Genomic DNA, 26,614 nt, shown 5'->3' on the forward strand with positions numbered 1-26,614 from the left:
CAGAAAGATTATGGCATGGGTCAGGAAGGAGAGAAGTGGTCTGGGACTTTGTTGTGGTGTCCTTGGTGTTACTTTCTCAAACTGGATGGTTACGAAGGACAGCAGAGAGAGTTTAACAGGGTAAGCAATGCCCAACAGGTAGGGCTTTCTCCTGGCACTTGGGAGATCTGGCACTGCGGTCCCCAGCTGGTTAAATAAGATCGAAGTCTCTCATCTGGATTTCCAGTGGGCCAAATAAGTGTCAAAATCATTAGATTAGCTTTTCTGTTGAATGTGTTTTGCTTTGTATATGTAATTAAATATTCCTTGGTCTATGGAGACTGTAATAGGATTTGTCTTACACAACACAGACATCTGTATCTGAGGTAGGGTTTCTGTGTTAGCTAGTGGAGATAAATAAACACTTAACAGATGATTCATCGGGTCTATTTTCGGGTGTAGAGGAAATTAATATATAGCGCCAAGGATTAAGGAAAGTGGGAGCTCGTGGTTCTGTGAGCTGAATTTGGAAAGCAGTTACTGGGAAAGACAACCTGTTGAGGGAGGTGGGGTGATACCTCCGGCCAGGGAGGGCTCAGTGTGATGTTTGTGTGAATGTTAGTCCATGAACTTAGTGTCAGTCCTTATTTGCTGAGGAAATTTAAGTCCTCTCCAGGTGCCAAGCTGCCAGCCAGCCACAATACTTTATCCCCAGTTTTGGTTCTGCTCCAAACTAGCAGGTTTCTGACACATAATATGTAATGACAGGCAGAACTTCCCAAACAACATCTGAATAGCCACGGCTCATTAGCATGCTAAGCAGAGACACAGGGAGCTATGCAGAAATGTGATTGGATGGGAGAAAATTCAGAATAAACAAATCAGTAATTAATAGAATAAGAAATGTAGAAGTTTGCCAGCCCTTGCAATAACCAGCTCACTGGAGGACCAATTGCCAAATCTGCTAGCTGGAATCAGCAAAAGGTGAAGGGAAGAGAGGTGGCTTTTAGCTACATAAGATATGAAAACTTTTTGATATCATACATAGAATAAAAAGGAATAATTCCTTTGTGCACAACTATGGTTTTAATATATGCCCAACTGATCACTCTTATCAAAGACACGGTGAAAACTGACTGTGACTACCCACTAGCCACATTCTCAAGCAGCATCAATCTCTGTATCTGAACATCTCGTGTGACTTCAAAGGAAAACATAAAACCTTCCTCTCTTTGCATCATTTATAGGGATTTGCTTTGGGTTTTATTTTTTCAACTAAAGGCAATTATACTGGAAGGTCCACATCAAAGAAAATGCCAACCTTAGGCCTTTTTGCACTATCCAGGACAGGGAGTGCAATGGGTATTCATCTATTTAGGATATCCCATCACATGCACTGGCCAGAATATGTTTCACAGTATTAATGGTGGTGAGGTTAAAGTCTGGCTTTTCTTAGAAAAGCTGGATATCATCATAACCAGCTGTTCTGATTTGCTGACTATTTATTAACATCTTTAGTAATTATGCATGGCAGATTTCATGAGAACACAATCATACAGCTTGTGTAAATTAATGCCCTCAATAAAACCTGCCTAGGCTTATGCAGTTAGCTCCTTTGTTAAAGTGTGTTTCTCCCGTTAAAATATTTAGCTATTCCAGGCATATGCCCCCTCTCAGGCACAGGCTGTGCATGTTTTCTGTGCTCGTTCTGCATGAGAAACTCTCATTGACCCACATAAGGGCTCAGTGCACGGGCCATATGCTAAGAATATGGAAATTGCTTTGAGAATATGTGAATTTTCCATACCCTATTGTAACTGCAGCAAGGGTGTCACTGCTGGATGGTATCTTGAAAATGGATAAACCTGCTTCACTGGAGTCAGTGGAAGTTTTGTCTCTGAATAAATGGGAGGATGCTTTTAAGCCTATTGCCCCTTGGGCTGCTTTTGGCTGCCTCTTGTTCCTCTGATCAAGGCTGATGTGCACAGACCTGTGTTGTTCTGTGGGATCGGGAATGACCCAGGAGAGGGCCATTCCTGCATGCCTGGAAGAACCCCAGAATAATTTTAAGGCCATTCCTTTTGTCCGTAGTTTCCTCACATTTCCCAATGAGCTCACTAAGGTTTGGGGTGAACTCCTTCATGAATTCCATTTGTAGCCTGATCAGGTGCAGCCCAGGCAACCTAATTCAGTGCACAACAAGACAGGATTTATCTCACCTCACTTTCACTGTCAGAAAGCTAGGCACCAAGTGTGAGTCAGTTGTATAAGTCTCTCTTCATTAAGCAGGGAGAAATAAGCACCACCTCGCAGCTATTCATCCCATCTTTAGATAAGAAAAACAGAATGTAGCAAAGAAATTAACATCTGGATGTACAATTATTCAGTTTATAAATGACTTCAGATCCTGAAGTATGTAGAAAAAGCCATAGCAAAGCAGTATTGGGTAGTTGGATAATAACCCTTGATTGAACAGCCAGGATCCTGAAAGATGACATTATTCAGTGATAGCAGCAATAGGAGACAGCATAGCTCTGATGTGGCCATAAACAACAAGGTGACCTATTATGGTGTAAGAGGCTGAGCTGTTTGGTTTGATTTTCCTTTAAAATGATTATTTATTTATTTATATGATTGAAGAGGAAATCTCTGAAATGAGAAACAAGTCCTTAGCAACAGTATATGTAGCTGTGCTTCTAGTCCCATTTGGATTTTGAAGTTGCCCTAATACTGTCTATTTCAGGTACGCTGGTCAGCTGACCCACTCAATGCATCAAGACAAAAATGTTTTCACACTTTTTCTTGCACACTATGCTTTAATTTTGAGTTCTTTTCTTGAGCCATTAACAGAAAAGTTATTCTAAAAGAAAGATTCATCAATTTCATAGAATGCTGCAAAAAACAAGAACCCACTATCTCTGTTTAGACTAACACTGATGCCACATCCATTGAAGAAATGTAGGTTCACTATAGATCTGTCCTTTTCACATAATCCACTCCATCCAAATTTCAGCTTGAACGGACACATTAACACTGCTTTAAAAGACATTAGTATAGCAGGGAAGGTTCTGCTGTGGTACACGCTGGTGAATACATCTTCTCAAGCAATAATCATGTTTTATCTCAGAGATGGTTGTATTACATTAAAATAATCCCTTTGCAAACAGTTTGTTCTGAGCTCAGGGCAGCTCTAAGCTATACATTCGGCAGTGTATTCTGTTTACCAGTGGTTGTGACATCTTGTTTCTAGGTCTGTATACCTACATGTGTGTGCACCCAAATTTACACATGCTTAAAGCACTCGTACTTACAAAGCAAGTCTGTGAATCTGTCATCTTTGGGTGTCAGAACATCAGCCCTGGAGAGCTGCCTAGTTTTTCCATAGATGAACCTCAGCATTACTGCAACAAGACAGCACTAATGGCTGTGCTGCCATAGACCCTTATCTCTGGGCATTATACATCTGTATGACCCATAGAGGTAGCGGAAGATCATACTTCCAAGTCACCTATTCCTATTCTTTTTGATTTATCTGACAGCAGCACTGCCTGGCAGGGGAGTTTTGTGGGATGGTGAGAGTTCAGTAGCATGTGGGGTGAAGCCATCATCCCATTTCCCATCAGGCAAGGCCAAGTGCCTTATGCTACTACACTCTGTAAGTTTCATGTTCTTACTGACTACAGATTGGGGTGGTGATATACCTCTGTGCAAAATGAGTGAAGGGTGAACAGCAGCACATGTGTTTGCACTGCCTTTGTACTGATGCAAATGATGATGCAAAGCGAAAGGCAAGGGTAAATTATGTACCTTAGGGCAGGTTGTGAGCCTTTACATGCAACATTGATTAATTACTGACATAAACAGCCTGATTAACTGTAGTGAGATTATAATCAGGTCTCAAGCCTTTTGTTTTCACAACAGTAAATCAAAGAAAAGTGAAAAGGGAGAAATTAGATATGTATGTTTCTGTATGTCTGTACATAACACATACAAAGACACATCCCCACAGAATAGGTAGAAGGGAGGAATAAATATCAGCAGGGAAAGCCTGTTGGCTTTCCTTATGTTATCAACTCTGTGGACAAACCTGTGATTTATTTTCCATATTTTGGATGCAACCGGTCAATGTGTGCTGTGCAGCTGTGACATAAAACTTCTTTCAAAGAGGGCTAATGCTAAAGAAAGATATTGCAAATATGTGACCTGTGTTCTGGTTTTGTAAAATATTTTTCTAATTTCATCGCTCCAGGATAAAGCTTTATGACTTAAGCCAGAATTGTTGAAAAATGTTGCTGCTTTGCTACTGCAGGCAAAATCTGTACAGAATAGGATTTATAATATATACAAACTCTCAGACAGTTCCTTTAAACTTACGGAAACTCCTATAATAGAGTTTTACTGAAGTCCAAAATAAGTCCTGGCCAAGGTTTTGCTGAATCTGTTGAATTCTAAAGCAGGTCTGGGTCTCAGCATGATTTTCCTACTGTCTCCTGAACAAAAACCACCTTATATTCCACCCAGGAGCATAACCTATAAAACATGCACAATAAGATGTATAGAAATCCATCTCTCCCAGCCTAATGAATTTAATCAAGATCAACAGTTGTGTGAGATCAGTTTTGGCAGAAACTTGTGCAGGTGCAGATTTCTATTGTTGTTCAGTCAAACCATCGAACAGCAGTTCTCTTGTGCTTGAATAACCTCTACCTTTCTTTCCGACGTTTTAATGAGTGAGTGGCGTATGTTTTAGACACAATATTGTGCACGATACAAAGCATGCACACCATGACAGACTCAAGAGGAATTCGTGGGGTGGGTTTTTTTTTGTTTTTTTTTTTTTTTTCCTGAACCTTTTTGAAAGACTGTATGTATGCTCCTGTCTTGCAGCTGTCTTAGATGTAGATCTTAAATAACAAGGATGTTGCCTAGGCACAGAGGGTGTAAAAGCAGGAGAAAAGCCACAGAAGAGTCCATTTGTCTGCCAGTAATCTTCTTCTTCTTCTTCTTCCTCTTAATGTGGGTTGTAGTGCTGCATCAAATGTTTCTTGCACGAGCCAAAGATTAGCAGCCAGCTATCTCCCATTTTCCTACTTCTGTTGCCCTCCATCACTGTCCCTCTTTGCTACCAGCTGTTTCTTGCTACTGCTATGGTATATATGAGCCCTTTTTCCCAGGTGCAATAGCAGGAGGAAAGGTTTGGGCCAAAATGCCACCTACTGCACCTTGCCTTTGCTAAAACCCTTCTGCACCCAAATGTACTACAGAGTTAGGGTGGCTTCTCCAATGAAAAAATCCCAAACTTTCCCTTTGATGTTGGCATCAACGTGTGCAACACACGTGTTTTCCTTATGGCAACCTCCTTTTAGAGGGCTGTGGCCCCTCAATGTGACACAAAGCACCCATCATCAGCTGAGAGCACTGACTTGCAGGGAGGCATGGGCTGGTGCAGGCCAGCCAACATGCCCTGTTCACAGCCGGGGACTGATCCAGAGCCCACCAGAGCAAGTGGAAAGATTCTCATTGACTCCAGTGAGGTCTGGACCAGATCCCCATGGAAAAATATGCTCGCTGTGAACAGCATACAGGGAAATTCCATTTATAGAGGAGTCAAATGAAATGCTCAAACTGCTTCAATCCATGAACAAATTGCATTTCTATTTATAATGAATTTTGTCTTATAGGCCCCAGTCCAGTCAGGCACTTAGGCACCTGCATATCTTTTAGCTGATGAATAAATCTCGCAGAGACAGTGTGACCAGGTTGCTGAATCTGGGCAGAAGTGCAGGTTTTCTCAGTGAAAAATAAGCAGTTTTTTTTTTTTTTTTTTTTTTTTTTTTTTAACTGGATATATATTATATGTGTAATTTTGCATTAGCATGTGATTAAAAAAAACCTGACTATTTCAATCATACATTTACTGCCTGCATGTTTACGAAATTAGCTAGCTTAGCTTTAAATAACTGTAACTGTATAAGTTGGTTCTTTACTAGAAATGGCACAATTTCATCTTTTTAGCTAATATTCTTCATTCATTTACATGTGTTACGGTCTTTCAAACTATGTTGTTTAGATGTTGTATTTCATAGTATGTCTTAATAAATACATAAGAGACAATTAAAGCACAATTTTATTTTCAACTGCTCGCAGATGGCATCTTATGTTGCCAAAATCACCTAATGCAGCTTTCATCTGACTCACAAAATTCTGAGTTTATTTCTTGTGCTCTGAACTGCACATAGTGACCATTTCAGTGCCACCTGATAGCTGAAGTTTCAGGTTTAGCAATTTAAATTTTTTTGTTTATTTTTGTCCCCTAGTTGCAAAAGTAAACCTCAAAACCATAGCTTGAGTTAGTCCAAGCTATGAACTTCCCAGTGGTTGCTGCTATATAAAAACAGAGATATATATTTAAATACATGCTGCACTTTCCCTGCCCCAGACAGACATCTGGCCAGTTCCCATCTGCTGACTGTGACCTGAAGCATTTTTCTCTCTCTCTCATTAGTTTGGGCTTTTGCTGAGGTTCAGTAGCTCACACATGCTGATCCATCAGTTGTTTTTATTGGCAAACAGGTCCATCATTAATGATCAGATACTATAGCATCTGCTAATTTAAGTGGGAGCCACATCCTGTTGTGCATTAGGTGCCTAGCAGTGTGGACATCTATCAAAACAATGATTAAGTGAAATACACATGTGTGCAATGTTAAGGACATTTCAGGCTATAAATAACACATTTCATTTCTCTTCATCTTTAAACTAACATATGCATTTTACCATAGGGAAAAATTTGTTTAAATCTTTCTGGGTAGTTTAACACTGGAAACCTTGGTCAACACAATGCTTGCCTGTTAAAATCATTTGCCTGCCTTTCTGTGCTGGGTGGGCTGCCCCTACCAGTGAACACAAAAGATTAGGAAGGGTTCAAAGACTGCAGAGGTGGTGCAGTGCATCTTGGTGCCACCCAGCCCACAAGGATGTTTTCTTCCAGAACCTCAGAGCTGCAAAGTAATGAATTACGTTCAGTCAGAAACGTATTTTCTGTATTTTTACAGCATTAGCAGCAGCACAAATTGCCCTAAACTTAACAAGTACCTTTGTGGAAAGGAAACATTTTTAAAGATAAATTGATTTCCAGAACTTGGATTTTGAATGTGCATTTAGTGATCTCCATGAGCTACCAGGATCTGCTTTTAGATATTAACACTGCCAGATTGGGCTTTGTTAGATGACGTGGACCATTAATTAACTGCACACTAGTTTGTGGCATACCATTTTCAAGATACATTCAAAACTCTGGGTTCAAAGCTGGTATTTTCATAAATCAGATGGTTTACTTAATCTTAGGACAGCTGGCACTCAATGAAAATGGAAAATAGCAGCAAGACTTGCAAAAATTGGAGCTTTGAAACAAAATTACCCTCAAACTATGAGAGCATAAGAAGTATAACAAAACCAGTGGGAGGCAGTGGAGGTACAGGGGCTGACAGCATCACTTTCCTTGGCTGTCCCTTCTCCCAGAAAAGTGGCTTTTGGTAGCTGTATCCCTTTAAGAAGCTCATGGATGAGGGTGTGATGGACACGTACTGCATGCCAACTGCATTGAAACCTGTCTTTATTGTCAGTGAGGAGGAAAAAAGCTTAATCACAAGAAACTGAAGAACAAACTGAGGCTGGATGAAATGTCCATTGAAGTCAATGGGAAGACTCCTGCTGACTACACTGAGATGTGGATTGGGTCCCAGTTTTAGACCTCTGAAACAAATGCAAAATGTGTTTAGTTTTATGCTTTTGAACACAGCTTTATTTTCCAAACAGGGCACAAACAGTTATGTGTCTGTTTCTGTGATCCTCTCCTCTTATGAAGTCATTCCAGCTCTTCTATCAGTAAACTTGTTGTAATGTATTTCATGCTTAGTCTTCAAAGAAATGTTAACATTCACAGATAAAAGACTCCGTATGCCGTCCATGCCACAACTGTCACCAGGAACCCAGCAACGATGACATGAGCGGATGATTAGACAAAAAAACTATTTTTCATGGGAAGCAAGAGAGCCATAAGCAAACCTTTGTTGCTCTCTCTCTGATCCAAGAGATGTGTCCGTGGAGATGCCTTTGGGCCAGCTGATGCCAGGGGCAAAGCAAAGCCTCTGCCTGTGGCCTGATCCTGCCATGGGGAGCAGGTGCCCCATGGATGCTCGCCTCCAGCCCCACAGTGGGAAAAAGCTGCCCATCAGCTCCTCGCTGCAAAAGCACGCCGTCCCCCACATCAAAAAGGCACCAGGAGCCTTCACACAGCTCTGCACTGTATAATGGGCAGATTTTCGGCAAGGGCTCAGAAGACAAATGAAGCTTTTATCTGCTTTCCAGCCCTCTGCAATAGGAGTTTATGTTAAAGCCACTTAACCGTCTAGAGTGCAGCCCTGTGGATTACCTGTTTGTGTGAATCGAGTACATTACCTGATCACATGAGCGCCGGGGATAAGTTTTCTATAACTCAGTTTTCTTTGAAGGGATCTTCAGCTACTTCGGGATTCTCACAAAGAAGTGCCCCAAATGAGGCAGGATTAAGAATAAGCAATACTTCACTTTGGCTTGTGTTTCTCTGGCTTCATTTATTTAGCTTTACTTACTTACTTACTCGGTCACTTATTTGTGTGTCATAACGGTGGGATGAGGAATAAACCTTCCAAAGTATGCAGCTCATATAACCTTTACAGCTCCATGGGTTAAATATTATATAAAGAAGGGAGTAAGAGTCATAAAAGGAAATATCTCTTTCCGAGCTGCAATTCAAATGACTGCTCGTAATTTTCTAAATGTTTTCAATTTAAAATACTAGAGTTAAAAACCTTATTTTACCACACCTTTTTTTTTTTTTTTTTTAAGAAGAAACATTAAAAATAATTAGTTCTGTAGAACAAAATTAAAATAATGACAAGGGATGTGTAAGCTATTTAAGAACACTTTGAATGATATACCCTTTTTCAGGAAATTGCTTGTGGAGGGGAAGAATCAGGGAAGGTTGAACACTAGTGTCTGTGTTTTTGGGGGCCTGGGTAGCTCTACCCCTCCCTGGCTTCAAGTTCACCCCTACACATGGTGCTACCTCCAGGCAGCTTCAGAAACTGCTCTGCCACCCCCACTGCTCCACTGGCCTGAGGACTTTGTCCTCCTTTGTGGCTGGGGGATGAGTCTACATGTCCCCATTAGGAATGAGGAGAGATTTGGGGGGCTGGAGGGCACCCCACACCACCACACCACCACCTCCACAGGTAGCCATGCTAGAGTGTGTTGCAGCTCCCTTTCTTTGCTTTGAAAATGCTGATTTTCTGTTGTTACCCAACTGCACCCTGGAGCAGTTTAGAGCTCTCAAGAGCCCCTGGCTGCCTGTGTGAGTCCATTTTCCTCTAGCCTCAGGAGTCCCCTGAACAGACTCTTGGTTCGGTGAGAGGTGGCATGATGGTCAGGAGTGGAACTGCTCGCCCCAAACCCCAGAGAACTGTGAAACACAAAATGGGATTTTGTGATGATGAATTCCTCCTTTTGAGATGAGGAATCACAAGGGTCAAGCTGCCTTTCTTGCCACAAAAAGGAAGGAAAACAAAGGGAGATACCTCCCATAATTTCAGAGGTTACAAACTAGAGAGTTTGAGGGCGTAGTTAGGGAGGAGGAAAGAGCTCGTTTTTCCTATCAGCAGGTTTGCTTTATTTAGCGAAGAATTTATGGCTTCTTTATAATGTTCCTTTAAATCTGAAAACTGTCTGCTATCTGAAAAGCAGCTCCAGCATTGTGCCTGCTGCCTCGTCCATGCTGCCTGTGTACATGAGACTGCTCATTGTCTCTCTTAGAAAGACATTACAATTTGTGCTTCCTTGTCGTGTTGTGGTAATAAATTAAAAAGACCATTTTGACTGCAAGTCAGTACTTCTGTATGGAAAATAACATAACTTATCACTCATCACTGGTAATAATACACTGCCTAAAGACATTCCTTTGTCAAGCCTGTTGGTGATCAGTTTATGCCCTAAGGGATTATACTTCTGTCTCAAGATAATACAGCTTCAGATGATATTTTTATTTATGAAAGTATAATCTACCTTCGAAAGAATCTGAACTACTTGCTCTAGTTATATCTTGTGACAATGAGATGCCTTCTCCTCACAGCTAAGTAAAACCAAACTTCAGACTGAAGAATGAAGTTGCTGTCACAGAGGGGAGAAGGGCAGCAGGACAGGAAAGAAAGAAGACATAGGAACAGACTTACACATCCTTTGCCTCCCCTCTGCAATATAAAAAATACGCAACTTTAGTAGAGTCATCTTTCACATCGTTTTCCTATTCTTCTGTAGCTTTTTTTACTTACTGCGATTAAAAATATAAAACATCTTTCCTTTTCTGTATTTCCTTCTTTCTTCTGCTCAGGTAAGTATCAAAAAATGCTTCTTCTTTCTTTTATAGTTTATAAATACGGCCTCTTTAAGATTTTTTTTTTTTTCTGAGAATGCTTTCCAGTTGTTTGATAATATCTCATAAACTTAAATAAATAAACAAATAAGAAATCTTTTCACTAGAGACATTGTGGTTGCATCGTGTAATTAAATAGAAAACATTTGGCAGGTTCAGCTAAACAATGACTGTGCTTCCAAATGCTGATGGTGTAAATCAAACTGAACCAAAACACGTCGTGTTTGTTCATTGCATGAGGACAGTGAGGGTCTAATGGTGCTATTGTATGCATGGATTTGGCCATAATCCTCGTAGTTTGGGGCAAAGAGAATGACAAAATCTGAAAAGATCTCGAAAGACTGCAGTGTTGCCAATTAAATCTGTAAAAGAAGCTGAGCTAAGGACTTGAATTTAACCTTACAGTTAGCTTTGATATTTCAGTTGCCTTTGGCAGGAAGGTGAAGACAAAATGCTTCTCTGAATGAACCAGCCAGTAGCTTATTCTCAAAAACTATAATTCTGAGGGTGCAAAATCTTTAACATGCATGAAGGCAACAGGAGACTTCGCAGAGCCACGTGGCCAGAGTGCAGTATATGTCACTTCTGACTTGCATTCAGGCACACATGCAGTAGGTGCTTGAGCTTGCAAAAGTAAATGCTGACCGTCAGCCCTACTTTGTAAAAATCAGGCCCTTGGTATCAAGTTAGGATAGAAAGTCTACAGACAAAACAAAGATTAGAGCTTGAAATGCACCACTTCCCCCTGCAGAAAGGGTCTGCCAGAACGCACAGTAAATTTAGTCGCAGCACAATGCCGACTGCTCTCAGCGCATGATTAAAGCTGTTTTCTCTTGGACCACACACACATGTAGCCTGTCCCTTGCTTGGGAGAAATGTCTCCTTCTGCCCACAGCCCAGATAAATTATAGTCACAACTGCTTTGAAGATTTACAGAATACACAGAGGGGCAACCTGAAACAATAATGGTATTTTCTTAAAATGCAGCTCTTCTCAGTGAAACCACTTTCTCAGGAATACACAAGACGTACTTCCAGTTTTCTGAGATAAGTCTCACTATTACAAAGCTGTTTCATAGAGAACTAGTATTTCTCATTACTCTAAATCCCATGAGTTTATACCTCATTGCAGAAATGCTGGAGAGAGGGTGGATAAAGTTATGGGATGACAGTCCTTTAGTGACTTTCCCTGGCTTCATGAATTTGGCCCTGTGGCTTGGCAGAAATCAACCACACCATCACCACTCTAACTGCAAGCTGCATACCCTTTCTCCCCTGGCCAAATATCTATGTCCTTTAGGGAGTTTGTTTCTGTGCACTATCTGCTTTTCCTGGGGAGTTACCAATAGGTCTTTAAATATTATGTTCTAGCTCTGGGATTCTACATAGAAAAACATGTTCACAGTGCCCTTACCAGCATGTAAGTAAGGCACGTAAGGCATGTTAACTACTGGCTACTGGTTCTTCAGGTGGGGATAAGACTTGGCCATGGGGAAACTGTAGATTGCCAAATATGTGTGCCATTCCCCCAGCTTAATTCAAGATAGGCAGGCATTGGCTCAACTACAGCTTCTTTAGGGAATAATAGGAAACCCTATAAAAGCTGGATTGTCTCTACCATCTTGCACAGGTTAAGAAGCTAGACAGCCCTTCAGAAATATCAGAAAGATCTTAATGATACTGTTTATGATATAGTGTTGCAGGCTAAAGGTTTGTCTGTTAGGTAGCTTTTAAACAACAGATTTCCCAATTTTATTTAAAATGATTCCTCAGACATTACAAGTAGATAAAAAAAAAAAAAAAATCATCTGCAATTTATATTCATTGGGTAGAAAAATACTTATTTCCAAAAGAAAACAAAAATAAGAGACAGAAAGTATTTTATGAGAAGTATTTGCTTTCCATAGAAAATTTCAATACTCACTTAGACCTGAAGAGGAACAGATCTAAAACTGAAAAGATTCTGGGTTTTGGTCAGAAAGCATAATATTTGGTTTTCGAGATGCTGTCATAGTATCTCACGGGAGATGTGGTTCAGCTGCCTCAAGTTTCCACCCACTTTATGCAACAGACTGCTTGGCCAAAGGACCTCTTTCACAGCAGCATAGACAACTGCTGGTGAGTCCTCTTTCCTCACCTAGAGCCCTGTTCTGCAGGAAACCCCACTCACAGCAGATGCAGACACACGTGGCATGGCTGTCACAATTCTTACAAGGTCCCGTGGCAACATTGATGATTCACAATGCTGTGTTCACTGGAAAGGATTCAGGTTTTGATTATTTCCCAACAAAGCCAAACTATTCCTAGAGGAAACAGAAACAATTGGTTCTAATTAAAATTCTGACAGATGGACTTCCCTCTCTTTTCCAAGTATCTGGCTGTTCTGTGTAATTCTTTATAAATTTTAATATATGTTTTGACAACTGATTGAAGTCAGACTCTCAAGCATTGCCAAAACATCTCAGGTGACCAGGTGATGTGTTTCAGCCCCTCCAGGCCCTGTAGGCAGTATGTTGAGTACCCAAATGCCATCTATCCCCAGCTGGCAAGAGGGTATTGGGTGTTGTATTGACAACCAACACATGAGGATGATAAAAACATGCCCACTCTGATCCTGCTTCACTATTAAAATGTTTTGACAGGTCAAACATGATATTTGTTATAAAGTAAAACAATTTTAATACAGAAACTGATGTAATGAATTAATCATTAAAATGTTTATTTTGCTTGTTATCACTATAAACAGAAAAATGTAAATAATGCTAGTGTATCATATTTCATTACAGGAAACTCATCCATTTTCAGAAGAACGAGAAAAAAAAACAATGAATTTTAGGTTTTTATTAAGATTTTTCCTGATTCTTATCAATTTATTTTTGTACTGATAATATTTTGATTACAATCACAGAATTCAGCATAAAGCTGTTGGATGTCTGGCCAATAATCAAACTGCATAGTTTGTGGAATTACACTACCTGAGTTTTTAGAAGATGTTAACAAATTTGTAGGAGCTGACTATCTGTACAGAAGACCTTGGTGTAGATGAAATCTCTGCACAGGGTGCATAGAGAAGAGGTTCTGGAATTACCAAGGGGTTGTCAGTGTTACTGCTTCAGCAGCCCACATCACTGTGGTTATATGGCCACCATGTGGATATACAGAGAAGAACTAGACTGGAGTTTAGCTTGCTGCTTCTAATTTTTCTGTGAATTACCTGCAGAAGTGTATACATTCCTTTCTCTCAAGGACATTCCTTGAATACTCTACTCTTCATTTACAGAATGAAGTCAGTAAAAAACTAAATCACTTCCATAGCAGGACCTGATTCAAAGTACAGGAATGATCCTTATAATGGGATCCCATGTGTCTGCCTGGAAGCCCAGTTCATTTAGTGAGAAAAAGGAATCCTGTGTTACATGCAAAAACACTGATGGATATACAGTCAAAATCAAGACCTGTACCTCAACTCATAGACAGAAAATGGTTGTCATGAAAATATATGAAAAACATATATTTGAAATTGAATCAATGTATGTTTAATGGAGAGCTGCTTGACACCTGTCAAGAGTAACAAACAAATAACATTCATCTTTTTTGCAGAAATTGAAAAGCCCCATGTCTAAATTCTTTTGTATGAACATAAATGATGTTAAGGATACACGTGGTAATATGATTTTAATACAAGTAGTAATTAATTAATCCTCATTTCTGGTGACAAAGTCTGGTCACAAGCAAGAGGGAATTTCACTGGATGTCCAGTTAGAAATAACACCCGGAATTTAAAAGTAAGTTTGGAATGATTTCCATACTGCTAAAGATTCACACTTCTCCAGCATTATAATCTATTAGCATTAGTAATCTTAATACAAAATTTAAAGCAAGAGCTGAATTACTGCTGCCACACCTAGAAATATTAAATTCCTCTTTGTCCTCTAAGTACAGGTGTTCTCTGTCACACTGGCAAACTTCCTCTGGGCTATCAGCATACTCTGTAACAAGGGAATAAGATTGCCAGTTTGTGTTTGCTTGTTGTTTTCTTTCTTAATTCCAAGAAAGTGGAGAGTAAATGTCAAAATTTCCATTGTCCTGTCTCTCCAGCATTCAGGGACACAGGTCCTTGAAACAGAGTTAATGAAAGGCCAAGGGAGAAATGTTCATAGGAACTCCCTGTTAAATATTGGCAGATATCACTGTGAGATTTATTTCATGTTAATGCTCAGCTACCATTAACTTGCAAAGCAAATATTGACCCAAACGATGGCATTTTGGTAGTGGGAACATCACTTGCAGCTTAGTGGTATGTCCGTCTCCTAAACACCTCCCCTGTCATTTTCCCACCAGCCTCCCATGCATAGATTTTGGTGTAGGGAAATGCAAGACAGTTTTCTTCCTTGTATGTCATTTCTCTGAATCCAATTACTTACTCTGCATAAACTGCATCAGTTGCTTTGGGTAACTAAAACTTTCCAATCAAGGGGTTTAGGGCACTAGATCTAGAATGGGCTGCTCCCAGGCGCATTCTTGTTTTTGCCTCAGAAGTCACTTCTGAGTGTAAACAAGTCAAATAACCATCATCCAGTAAAAACCATAGGAATGTGCTTAATGCTGTTTCTATTCACTAGAATACATAAAAATACTTCAAGAATTGAATAGAATTAAGCATGTGCTTATGTGTCTTGCTGACTTGGACTCTTTATACCTAAATTTCGAGTCTGTCAAAGGGGATAATACTACTTTATGCTTATCTCTTTTTTCTACTTAGCATTTAAGCCTTTTGGCACAGGAAAGATCTTTCTTTTTATTTTGTAGTTGAACAGAAATAAGGCATCGAGCTATCTCACTGCCTGTAGGCACTACTGCTAAGAGGTATTCTAAAATAAATTCCAAGAAGAACTTACATATGTACATATGTATCTGATTTAACATTTATTTATTTGTATGTTTAGTATGTTTAATATTAGTATGTATAATATATATTATATAATGTATTATTAGTATGTATTAGTATGTATAATATACAATATAATGTATAATAATAATGTTTAGTATATATAATATTTCCTGCTGATAAAGTCAAGGTTGCTTTTTTTAATCAAAACTTCAGAAGTGTGCTTGCTAATAAATGTCAGCACAGACAGAGTTCACATCACTTTTGACTAGCACCTTTCCAAATTTTCGTGAAAATTACAAATACTTTTAGAGCAGTAATAACTGTAAGGTCTTTTTGTGGTGATATGTTGACTACTAATTTTCCTAAATAGAAGCTACCTACACAGGAATATCTCTATCTCTAATCTTTCAAATGCAGCAGTATGACCCGTTCTTTGATGCCCTGTCTCAGAAAGAATACATTTTGAAAATTCTGTCACATATAGGCATAACCTTTAACTTTTCTTAAACAAAACATGTCCCTGTCCTGTCCAGTCCCCTCTGCTCTTCTCCACTACCATAGGAGATCATTAGGAGCAGACATACAAGTGCTGGGCTAACCATTAACCCTGTTACCCTTTGAAAATGTTTTGTGGCTGCAGGGTATAGGATTTCTAGCAGCTTACATTTGTTTTTATCTTCTTTGTGCTACAGGTACCCCCCCTCCCGACCCTCGATTCTGTTTTGCCCAGTGAAGCAAATGTTTCTCGACTTCCACCAGAGAGCACTATCGCACTGCTTGCTATCCCCCTGTTCTCTCACACTCAGCTTTGAAGATAATGTTTAAACTGTGGAATATTCTTTACCTTTGCATGTAAGAATTACTATTTTATTACAGTTTTGCTTGTAGTGGTGTATTTCTTTATAGATAGATATTTTACAGGAGTTAAGTGGTGCAGAACCAGACAATGCAATCATCCTTTTGTCTAATTGCTCACTTGCTGCTTTATTTTACTGTAAAACAGAACTTCCACTGAAATATTAACCCTGAGTGGCAACAGCAAGTTGAAAATAGCATTCTTCAGTTTGCAGTTTTCATATTTACACAGCACTCTTGTAAGACCTCACCTGATTCATATGTCTGAAGACATATGCCTTTCACAAGCCTTCCAGTTAACTTTTGTCTTTACCTTCCCATTTATAACAGGGTCTTCTGAGTACTCACCTCAGCATTTCTACAAGTAACAATCTGCTCCTCATTGCTTCTTACAGTTTTTCATCACTTCGAACCCGAGCACTTTCCACTGTTGTGACCATGAACATAGCTGCATCACATCCTCAGGCTAGCAAAGACACATCTTTGTTTTTATATTTTCTTCACAGTGTACAAACTCTTATATATCAGTTTAGAAATATGGAAAAATCTAATAAAATGCAGTTTTCCCTTTGAAGAAAGGGTTTGCAGACAAACAGACAGCCTTCCCATGGGCAGAAAGAGGTCCCAAAAGATCTAAGGTTCCTGTGTAGCAACATCCCCCAAAACGTCCTGCTACACCAGCAGCCCATCAGTCAAGCCAAGGGTACACTGGACATGCAGCAGCCAGAAGCCCAGTAAAAAATGTCACAACAGGGCTTCAGGTTTTTGAAGCATCTTCCTCAGCTCATGAGGCTCACAGGCTTGTAAATGCAATTTGGATCATCAGGTTCAGACTTACCACTCTCCCAGGTTTTCTCCTCCCTGTCTAAAACCACACTACCCCAGCCTGAAGGCCACGCTCCACTGCTCAATCTGGTAGTCTTCATCCAGGTTCAATCTGGTGCTGCAAAAGGAGGTTATACACACTTGTAAAATAGGGCACTATGGAGAAGGTATAGGGCAGAATGGCTGATACTTTTACATAGGACTTTGGTTTTGAGAGGCTATGAGAAAAGTCTGTTGTGTTTAGTTGTAAAGAAATGGACACTACACAGAAAAGCTATTGCTGCCTTTGAAATTTTCAAAATGTAATTGTAGCTATTGGCAACAAAAATAAAACTTTTTCTTGAGAGATGGGAAAGAAATGTCTGTATACTTCTAATCTTTAAAAGCTGCTTATTCAGAACCTATTAAAGTGCCTGAACCAGACTAAAAACAACAGCTACTTTCCCCCCCCCCCTCCCTTTTTTTTTTTTGGTAATTTGTTTTAGAGTAAGTGCACAGGCTAGCTGACTATGTGACAAACATTTGCTTTCCATGTTTAGGATCACATTCATGTGATTATTATTCTTTAATTTGGAGAAAATTGGATTTGGCAAAGTTATAGGAAAACTAACCTCCACTAGCTGTTCTGAATGTGTGAAGCAAACACATGTTTTCAGTTTAGTGTTTGAAGTTTACACAACAAAAAACACTGACAACACTTCATCTGTTCATGGCAGTGTGACTAGCAACGTGATGAAGCTTTACTGACAACAAAAATACCTTGGAGTGATGAACAAAACTATGTTTATATGCAACACCAGGTCAGGTCAGACTCCCCATAACTTCATCCAGTTTCAAATTTCATTGCAACATGAAATTAAATGTTGCTTGATAAGTGGTGAAATTACATGGGTTCGTGGATGTTTTGCAAGCCTGTAAAAATCAGTGATTTTGTCTTTAAAGTAACACAAAGTGACTTGAGGGGAATCTGTCTCCAAGGAATCTGTTTTGTTTGAACTCAAAATTCCGGTGGTACAAAAAGAATTGAAAAACAAATTGAAAATCAGAAACTGAAACCAAATCCAATGAGTTTCTATCAGTTCAGAATAACAAATCAGACTGAGCAGCCTTTCAAGTCTGTGCTTGAAGCCAGAGTTGAAAACTAACTGTGGAAAAAGCACGTGTAAGTAGAGGGGAAAAAGGCTAATACATACTCTTCTAGAATAAATTTGGGATTTTTTGCCTCTACTTCCTGCCTCAGATATCTCTAGCACAGAAAAACACTGTTTTTTGTTTTTTGTTTTTTTTTTGAGGATGTGGAAGGGAAGAAAGGAGAAGCATGAGATGAAGAGCACTTCTTTCATTGTCTTCTTTTACTCTAAAATGGCTGAAGTGTTATGGTATTTTAACCCAGATTACTAACACACAGTTTTTGAAATATATCTTTTTTTTTTATTCCAAGTAGTGTTTTGTGACAGATGTCCCAAATGTCAAAGGATATAAAACCATACTTTACGGCCTTTAAACAAACATCATCTCTGCTCTGTGACCCATGCTGTCCACTAAGCCTGTGCTCCTTTCTGTGACAATGACTTTAAAAACTTCCCAGGACTCAAAAAATGTGTGATAATTTTCAGATGGAATCGTTGGCTAGGGAAAAAATCCTGGAAGCCAGCATTTCTTCTAGATAAATATCTTTTAACTGTCCTTGCAAGTTGGGCATTATCAAGAGACAAGAAAAAGACTGTAGCATAAGGAAAAGGATCTGGGGGGTGATGATTGATGCTCACCTGAACATGAGCCAGCAGTGTGCCCAGGTGGCCAAGAAGACCAATGGCATCCTGGCTTGTATCAGGAACAGTGCAGCCAGCAGGACCAGGGAGGTGATTGCCCCCCTGTACTCAGCTCTGGTGAGGCCACACCTTGAGTATTGTGTTCAGCTTTGGGCTCCTCAGCACAAGAAGGACATCAAGGCTCTGGAGCATGTCCAGAGAAGGGCTGCAAAGCTGGTGAAGAGCCTGGAGCACAAGTCCTGTGAGGAGCGTCTGAGGGAACTGAGGGTGTTTGGTCTGGAGAAGAGGAGGCTCAGGGGAGACCTCATTGCTCTCTGCAACTGCCTGAAAGGAAGCTGTGAGGAGCTGGGGGTCAGCCTCTTCTCACAGATAGCCAATGATAGGATTAGAGGGAATGGCCTAAAGTTGCACCAGGGGAGGTTCAGGTTGGAAATGAGGAGACATTTCTTCTCAGAAAGAGCAGTCAGGCTTTGTACGTGTTGCCCAGGGAGGTGGAGGTGTCACCATCCCTAAGGTTGTTTAAGGAAGGCTTGGACCTGGTGCTTAGGGACATGGTCTTTGTCTTCGTCTTTCTGAATACTGACTCTGTACATTCTGACAGTGTCCCTATATTCCATCCTGGTCACCTGTTTCTGTTTCCACCTCTTATGTGCTCTCTCTTTGATGTTAGTTTAGTCAGGAACTTCTTTTTCATCTTTGCAGGCCTCTTGCCACATTTGCTTAACTTATTGTGTATAGGTATGAACCACTCTTGAGCCTGGAGGAGGTGATTCTTGGAAGTCAACAAGCAATCCAGGACCTCTATCTACTGAGGTAAAGAAAACTTCTATTAAGTCATTCAGAAGGTTTCTACTTCTACTTGAGAAACTATAGAGTCATTTTTCTCTAAGGATAAAACAAACTTTTGACTATTTTTGGTATAATTTATTTTCTTGAAACCTAGTACATCTGTCACTATTCCTTTGCTCTCTCAAAAATAAAAATGGATTTTCTATAGAAATACCTAGTACTGAGTCAAACAATGTATAGTGCTGTCCTGAGTGTAATTCTGTGAATCCGAGCTGTTGCACACAAAATAATTGGGAGATACCTTTTTTTTTTTTTTTTTTTTTTTTACTTCCTCTCCAGACTCTTGAATTCAGAGAAGTATTTGAGAGAAGTATTTGACAATAAGGCTGGTGAAAATATTGGATGGGAAATTTTGGTATAGTAAGTTGCAATCTATTGTGCTGTAGTAAATGGCATAAAATAATAGAATTGGTTTTAAATCAGTTAATAAGAAGTTTCTAGCCATCAGAAAACTGGTAAATGCATAAACTCATAGATACCACCATTAATTATGCCCTGTGAGTACAAGTGCAAAAGCATTCTGCCTTAAATAAAGAGAAAGGAGTGAAAACCTCAGGTGTCTTTTCAGATCATCTGAGGATGCAAACAGAAAACTGTTCTCCATAATAAGGAAGTTTTTGATGGCAAACAAGGAATCACTGTGCAGCATAAGGCTTTTCAAAGCACCAGATGTCTATGGTGATTTTATAAATTATCAAAAAGTAACATGAGCACTTCACGGCAGTCAGTAAGCTTCAATTAAACCTGGCATGCTGATTACAGGCAGGCGAGGATTTCTGGGTGTTATAGATGTTCTTCGGTATTTGTGCAGTAACCAAGGAAAAAAGATAGAAACAAATGGGGGAAAAGGTAATTGAATAGAATTCCTCAGGGGTTGATACTGGGACCAGTGCTGTTTAACATTTTTGTGACATGAACAGTCGGATGTAGTGCACCCTCAGCAAGTTTGCCAATAACACCAAGCTGTGTGGTGCAGTCAACACACTGGAGGGAAGGGATGCCATCCAGAGGGACCTGGACAGGCTTAAGAGCTAAGCCTGTGAGAACTTCATAAGGTTCAACAAGGCCTGGGTAAGGACAATCACAGGCAAAAATGCAGGCTGGGTGGAGAATGGACTAAGAGCAGCCCTGAGGAGAAGGACCTGGGGGTGTTGGTTGTCAAGAGGCTTGACATGAGCTGGTAATATGAGCTTGCATCCTGGAAAGCCAACAAAGGAGCTCAAGGGGCTTTAAACAATCTGGTTTGGTGGGAGGTGTCCCTGCCATGGCAGGGGTGTTGGAACTAGATGATCTTTGAGGTCCTTTCCAACCCAAACCATTCTGTGATTTCTGCTTTCACAGTTTAATCTTCTTCTGCCCACCTTTCCAGGTTTCAGGGTTAATAGATTAGGAGATGGAGTATAATTCCCTATTGTATTGGAAGTCAGCATTCAGATTATTTCAGCGGGCTTTTGCTTCTTCTCTCTGATTCATGCAATGCTTTGACTTTAAATGAACTTGAAAACCTCAGATCAGAGACAGACGCAGGCTATTTTATCCACTTACAGTATTTTGAATAATGCAACCCGATAATGCCATCCCCTGCACCCTTCTAGCAGTATAAAAACCAGAAGTCAGAACAGAGTTTTCCAGTACCAAAATGACCCCTAGTTTAGCCCATGTCTGTCTGATGCTTGCTTTCATCTGCAATTTAATGACTCATACTCCTGACAGAGATGATAGCAATAATACTTTTTTGAAGGAAATGTGGTAACCTATATGATCAGAGATATCATTTCAATTTTGAGTAGACCTTACTGATCATATGTGTTGATCTATGTTAGCTACATTTATGGTATTTTATAGGTATTGTGCTTAAGCCAAATGTTTGTTAGGACAGGTGTGCTAGTCTCTCCTATGCTTTCTATACTTCCTATAACTTTCCTCTTATTGCTTTTGTTCATGACGCCCATTCAAAACAAAGATAACATTGATTTCTTTTTTTTTCCTGAACTGCCTGCAGAGCTCTCTCCAAGTTATTGTGACTCTTATTTTCCAAAACGTACTGTTTCATGCACACCCTCTGCCAGAATTCTGTACTGACAACACCAAGTAGCAGAACAAAGTCCTCTGGAAAATTTGGAAAATATACTAAAGACGTTTGTGGTTTTTTGTTTTGTTTTGTTTTGTTTTTAAATAGGATGTAAGAAGTTCAACGGTATCTTTAGAACTGAGTTGGGAGAAGCAGTGACTCAGTTATTTCAAAACTTCACAGCTTGGCACTACTCTTCAGATTTCTGTGACTTGTTCAGAGCTGTTGCAGTCAGAGAAGAAGCCAAAATCTGCTGTGAGCAAAAGAGACAGGAAAGGAGCTTTGTAACCTGGATACACTGCATCAGCCTTATGGGGAAGAGCTGCAAAAAGATTTACTGATGCGAACTGACTAAGGAAAGAGTGTTCAGCTCCAGATGACTAGACAAACAAAAAAACCCACACGTAAAGATGAGGAAAACTATCTTTACACTTATGGTGCTGGTTTCTGAAATGTAGATTACTGCCCTTCAAAGGGATCTTAGAGGCATAATAGGTCTCTATGGAAATGTCAGCTCAGACCTTAGCAGTGGCCAAAAGCTAAACAGAACATCAGAAACTACTCGGAAAAAGCTGGAGAACAAAGCTGAAATGTTTCAGTGCTGCTGCATATATCTGGGATGTGACAGGTATTTAAACACTCCTTGCAGTTCTCATCTCCCATTTGGAAAAGGCTGTAGCAAAGTGTGAAAAGGTAGAAAGGACAATGAAGCTCCCTCAAGGTGGGGAACAGCCTCTGTTTGAAGAATGATTGGGGAGGCTGGGACTCCTGCGGCTGGGAAAGAGGCACCTGGGAAAGAGGGGATGTCACTGGTGGTTTTTGAATCCTGAGCAGCACAGAGAAGGAAAACTGAAGTAGCTCCTCAAGGACACAGATTAGGAGGTAATGAATGAACGTAATGAGTAGGAAATTAAAAGCAGGGACAGGGCAATTATTGCAGCAGCCCACAGCTAAATTTAGGAATTTGCTGTAGATACTGCAATGTACATGAGCTCAAAGTAGACCTAGCTTTTATTGTTGCAAGAAAAGCACAAAAGGAAAATCTGTCTTTTTTGGAGAGGTGTGTGAAGGAAATTTCACTATATGCTTTGCCTGTTCTAATGTTCTTTCCCATGTGTCCATTCCTAGCTGCTATTCAAGAGAACAACAAACCTGTTAGGCCTTTGGTTTGATCCAATATAGCCATTTCTATCTTCTTTTGGCTAAGTAGTTGGTGAGACTGTGCTCACAGCACAGTTCAATCCTGTTTCATTTACTTAAGCTAGTGTAAAGAAAATAAAAACGTGCCAAGACCATAGTGTATATTAGGTTTCTCAGTTTGCTGATTACCACTGGCTTAGTTTTGAATATTTGACATAAGGTGATGAAAAAACTATATTACCATTCTTGACCCATATATTTATCTTTTTTGTTAAATTAGAAAAAAAAAAAAAATTGCAAGAGCCCCAAGATGACAAAAATCAGGCACCCAGTCTATCTCCAACCACTCCCAGCCACAGCTGCACCAAGCTCTACACTCTGTTGGATTCCACAAATAAGAGGATTCAGAGGAGAAGGCAAGAAACTTTACATTGAGCAATTATGAAATAAGTGCTTGTAAAAGAAAGTTCTTCCAAAGCTTCATCACTCATAGCTTTGTGCTCTGAAGCATAAATGTTTATAGCCCATGTACATATAAACTGCTGGCTATAGGTATTTAAAGTAGGACTTTTTCCTGCCCCCACCCTTGATTAGAGCCTGTCACCAGCATAATTAATAAAATCAGGTGGATTTATTGGTAGTCTCTCAACTAGACTTGTGCAAGCACGTGTGACGGCTAAACAGCTTTTGACACTCTGGTGAACAGTGGTTAAGCAATGACAGAAAACTTAAAGAATTGAACTGGCAGGTACATGTGGATGGGCCAGTTCTCTGACATCAAGGCAATTAATCAGAGAAGAGAGGCAGACAGCTCAGCCCATCATCCCCTTGTGGCACACCTCTGTTCTTCCCTATAAATGCATTAATATAAGTGTGTGCACATTTAAATAGACATGTCTTTTCTTACCCTTGCTTCTCTGTCTCATTTTTGTCACAATTTGTTCACTACTAACTTAAACTGGAAAATTTATTTTGAAAGCTTTTTCTGCTAACAGCATCCAGCTTTTCTGAGAAAGTAGAAAAAAAGAGGGGACGGATGACTATTTTCTTAAAAATCATAATCATTGGGGGTGAACATGTAGGCAGAAAATAGTCTAAGCTTGCACATAGGCCAAAATGATAAGCCTCATGTCCTACAGGTTGCGTGAAGGGCTTTCGAACCTTCAATAGTCTGGCACCTCACCTTGCATTTCATTCTGTAAGATTCAGCACCATGCTTAAAGAGCTCCTTTGTGTAGAGTCAGGAGGAAATCCTTTTTGTAGAAAAGGTGTTAGAACAAATGTGGCAAACTGAAAATATTTCCTGATGTGGTCTTTGTCTTACCAACACAGACCACACTTAACAGTTTTATTTCCTTTCATCTCCTCCAGAGGAGAGAAGTGGGTGCTGTAAAATTCACCTAACCGTAGGTCAGGTGACATTAGGTCAGACCTAGACATTAGGCCCAGGTTATCTGAGGCAGCAGCAGACCTTGCCTGAAGACCTCCCTCAGCACAGGGGCATCTGTACTAGGGTAAATTTGAGGATGTAAAGAAGAGACTGTCCTTTGTGGCCACCCCTTCACTTTTCAGGCTCTTTCAGCTGTCTGGTGTGAGGGAAGGTGGGCAGGAGGTTACAGGGAAGAGCCAGGGCTGGGCTATGGCAGCATGCTGGGCTGCTAGCTGCAGTCTAACATTTAAAGGTAGCCCTTATGATTTTTTAACATACCCTAGGAACTACATGGCGGAGATCAAGAACCAGCAATCAGTTCCCTGCTGGATGCTTTTCACTCTTCATTTCACATAAGTTGTTCAGTGGAGAGCTAGCCTTTATGTTTAAAGATGAACCTGGAAAGACCTTTCTTGGAGTTTTAATAATTAAAGGTGGTATTTAAAGATCCAATGTAAGGAAAGTTGTTTCTTATATCATGCTGTTCTTTTAATTTCATGGGAGAAGGAGAGTGAATAATAATAGCTATACTTTCATTGATCTGAAGGCTAACTAGAGCTTTAGGGCCAACTTTGCAGATTATATCATATCTGTGACAATAACTTTTTTTCATCAAATCCAGCCTCTGGTGCTTATTCCTGGTGATATGCTTAATGATATCTGTGTTTTAACTGCAGATGGTGCTGGAGGACACACACTGGCTCTAGCCAGCCGTGAACTAGTGAACCTGCAGGTGAGGTAACCCAGAGAAAAAAAAAAAAACAAAAAAAAAAACACTATTTAAGATATATTAAAATTTAGGCAGAATAAAAAGCTGGAGAATGTTGTCTCCCCAACCTCCTTGCTCCTAACTCAGTAATAATTACTGCAATAAATAATTATTGCAATTATACTTTAATTTTCAAAGTCAGGATTATCTCAGGTAAATCAGTTGTTTTTGTTTATTGCCAGGTTAATATCTTATTCAACATATGACTTGATATATCCTTTTGTTTAGAATCATATCAAATGGATAATATGAATTAAGCAGTTCACTGAAATTATTAGCATGCTTGATTTTGCATTCATTTGTAAAATATCAAGTGTTGCAATGCAGTAAAAAGTGGTGAGAAAACTGACATTCACTTCCAGGTTCAGGAGTGTCATATCTGAATTGAAAAAGCAATAGAGCGAAAAAAAATAAAAGGAAGTAGCATTTGTGTAGAGAGTAATCAGTGCTCTTACGTTGTGAAATATTTAGTGTCTTATTAGAAACACAACAGTAAAGTAAGAGTGACAGACTGCCAAGTAAAGAGAGCAGTTATAGTCTGGTACTTTAACACAAGCAATTATGCAGTGATGTCTTGAAAAATGCAATTCCTTTGGTTTAGCTCATGATATGGATGGGCAAAGTGCAAAGAAGATGAGTGAACTGCAAATAATCACATTTAAAATGTAAACAATACATCATTTGATTCTAGTCAAAGAGAAAACAAAAACAAACAAACACAAAACAGAAATGCACAAGAGCAGCCTAGTAAAAGACATTCTGCAAGCATTGATTGTAGAATTGCTCAGGAACATTTTGAAACTTTGCTGTTTTTAACTTATGCCATAGAACCACCTATAAAACCACTTGGGTTGGAAGGGACATTAAAGGCCACGCAGTTCCAACCCCCTGCCATGGCCAGGGACACCTCCCACCAGACCAGGTTGCCCAAAGCCCCATCCAACTTGGCCTTGAACACCTCCAGGGATGGGGCATCCACAGCTTCTCAGGGCAGCCTGTGCCAGGGCCTCACCACCTTCTAACACTTTATACTAAAGAACCATACACAGAATTACTGTCAATTGCCTGGATGTCTTTCATTTCACTAAGTGGGCATTGAAGTTTAAGCTATGTGTCCCTCCCAGAACAGGTCGCAATTTAAGAGACTGTAATTCACCTACTCCAGAGCACATGCCTAATACTTTCACTTGCATAAGGAGAGGCTTTAAAACATCATGATCTTCAAGGTGTTAATCTGGAGAGATGGGTTTTGAATTACATTTGAACATCCCATTTATTCATGGAGATGGGGATCAGGCAGCACTGTAGGCCAAAGCACAACTATGATAAGTATATTAAACAAACCCTCAGTAAACCATCTCCAGAAAAAATAATAATAATAATAAAATAAATAAATAAATCCAATAAATCCTGGGCTTTCGGTCTGGGAAAGCCAGCTGTTGTGGCCCAAAACAACCACAGAGAGCTCTGCTCTACCATGCCAGTTCTCTCCAGTCCTCATTTATTGATGTAGGTGCAACCATAGCCTACTTGGTGGTTTCTATTGTAGGTCCCATGCTCTTGTGAT

Source organism: Netta rufina (genome assembly GCF_964035555.1).
Source record: "Netta rufina genome assembly, chromosome: 1".
In the NCBI taxonomy this organism is placed as follows: Eukaryota; Metazoa; Chordata; class Aves; order Anseriformes; family Anatidae; genus Netta; species Netta rufina.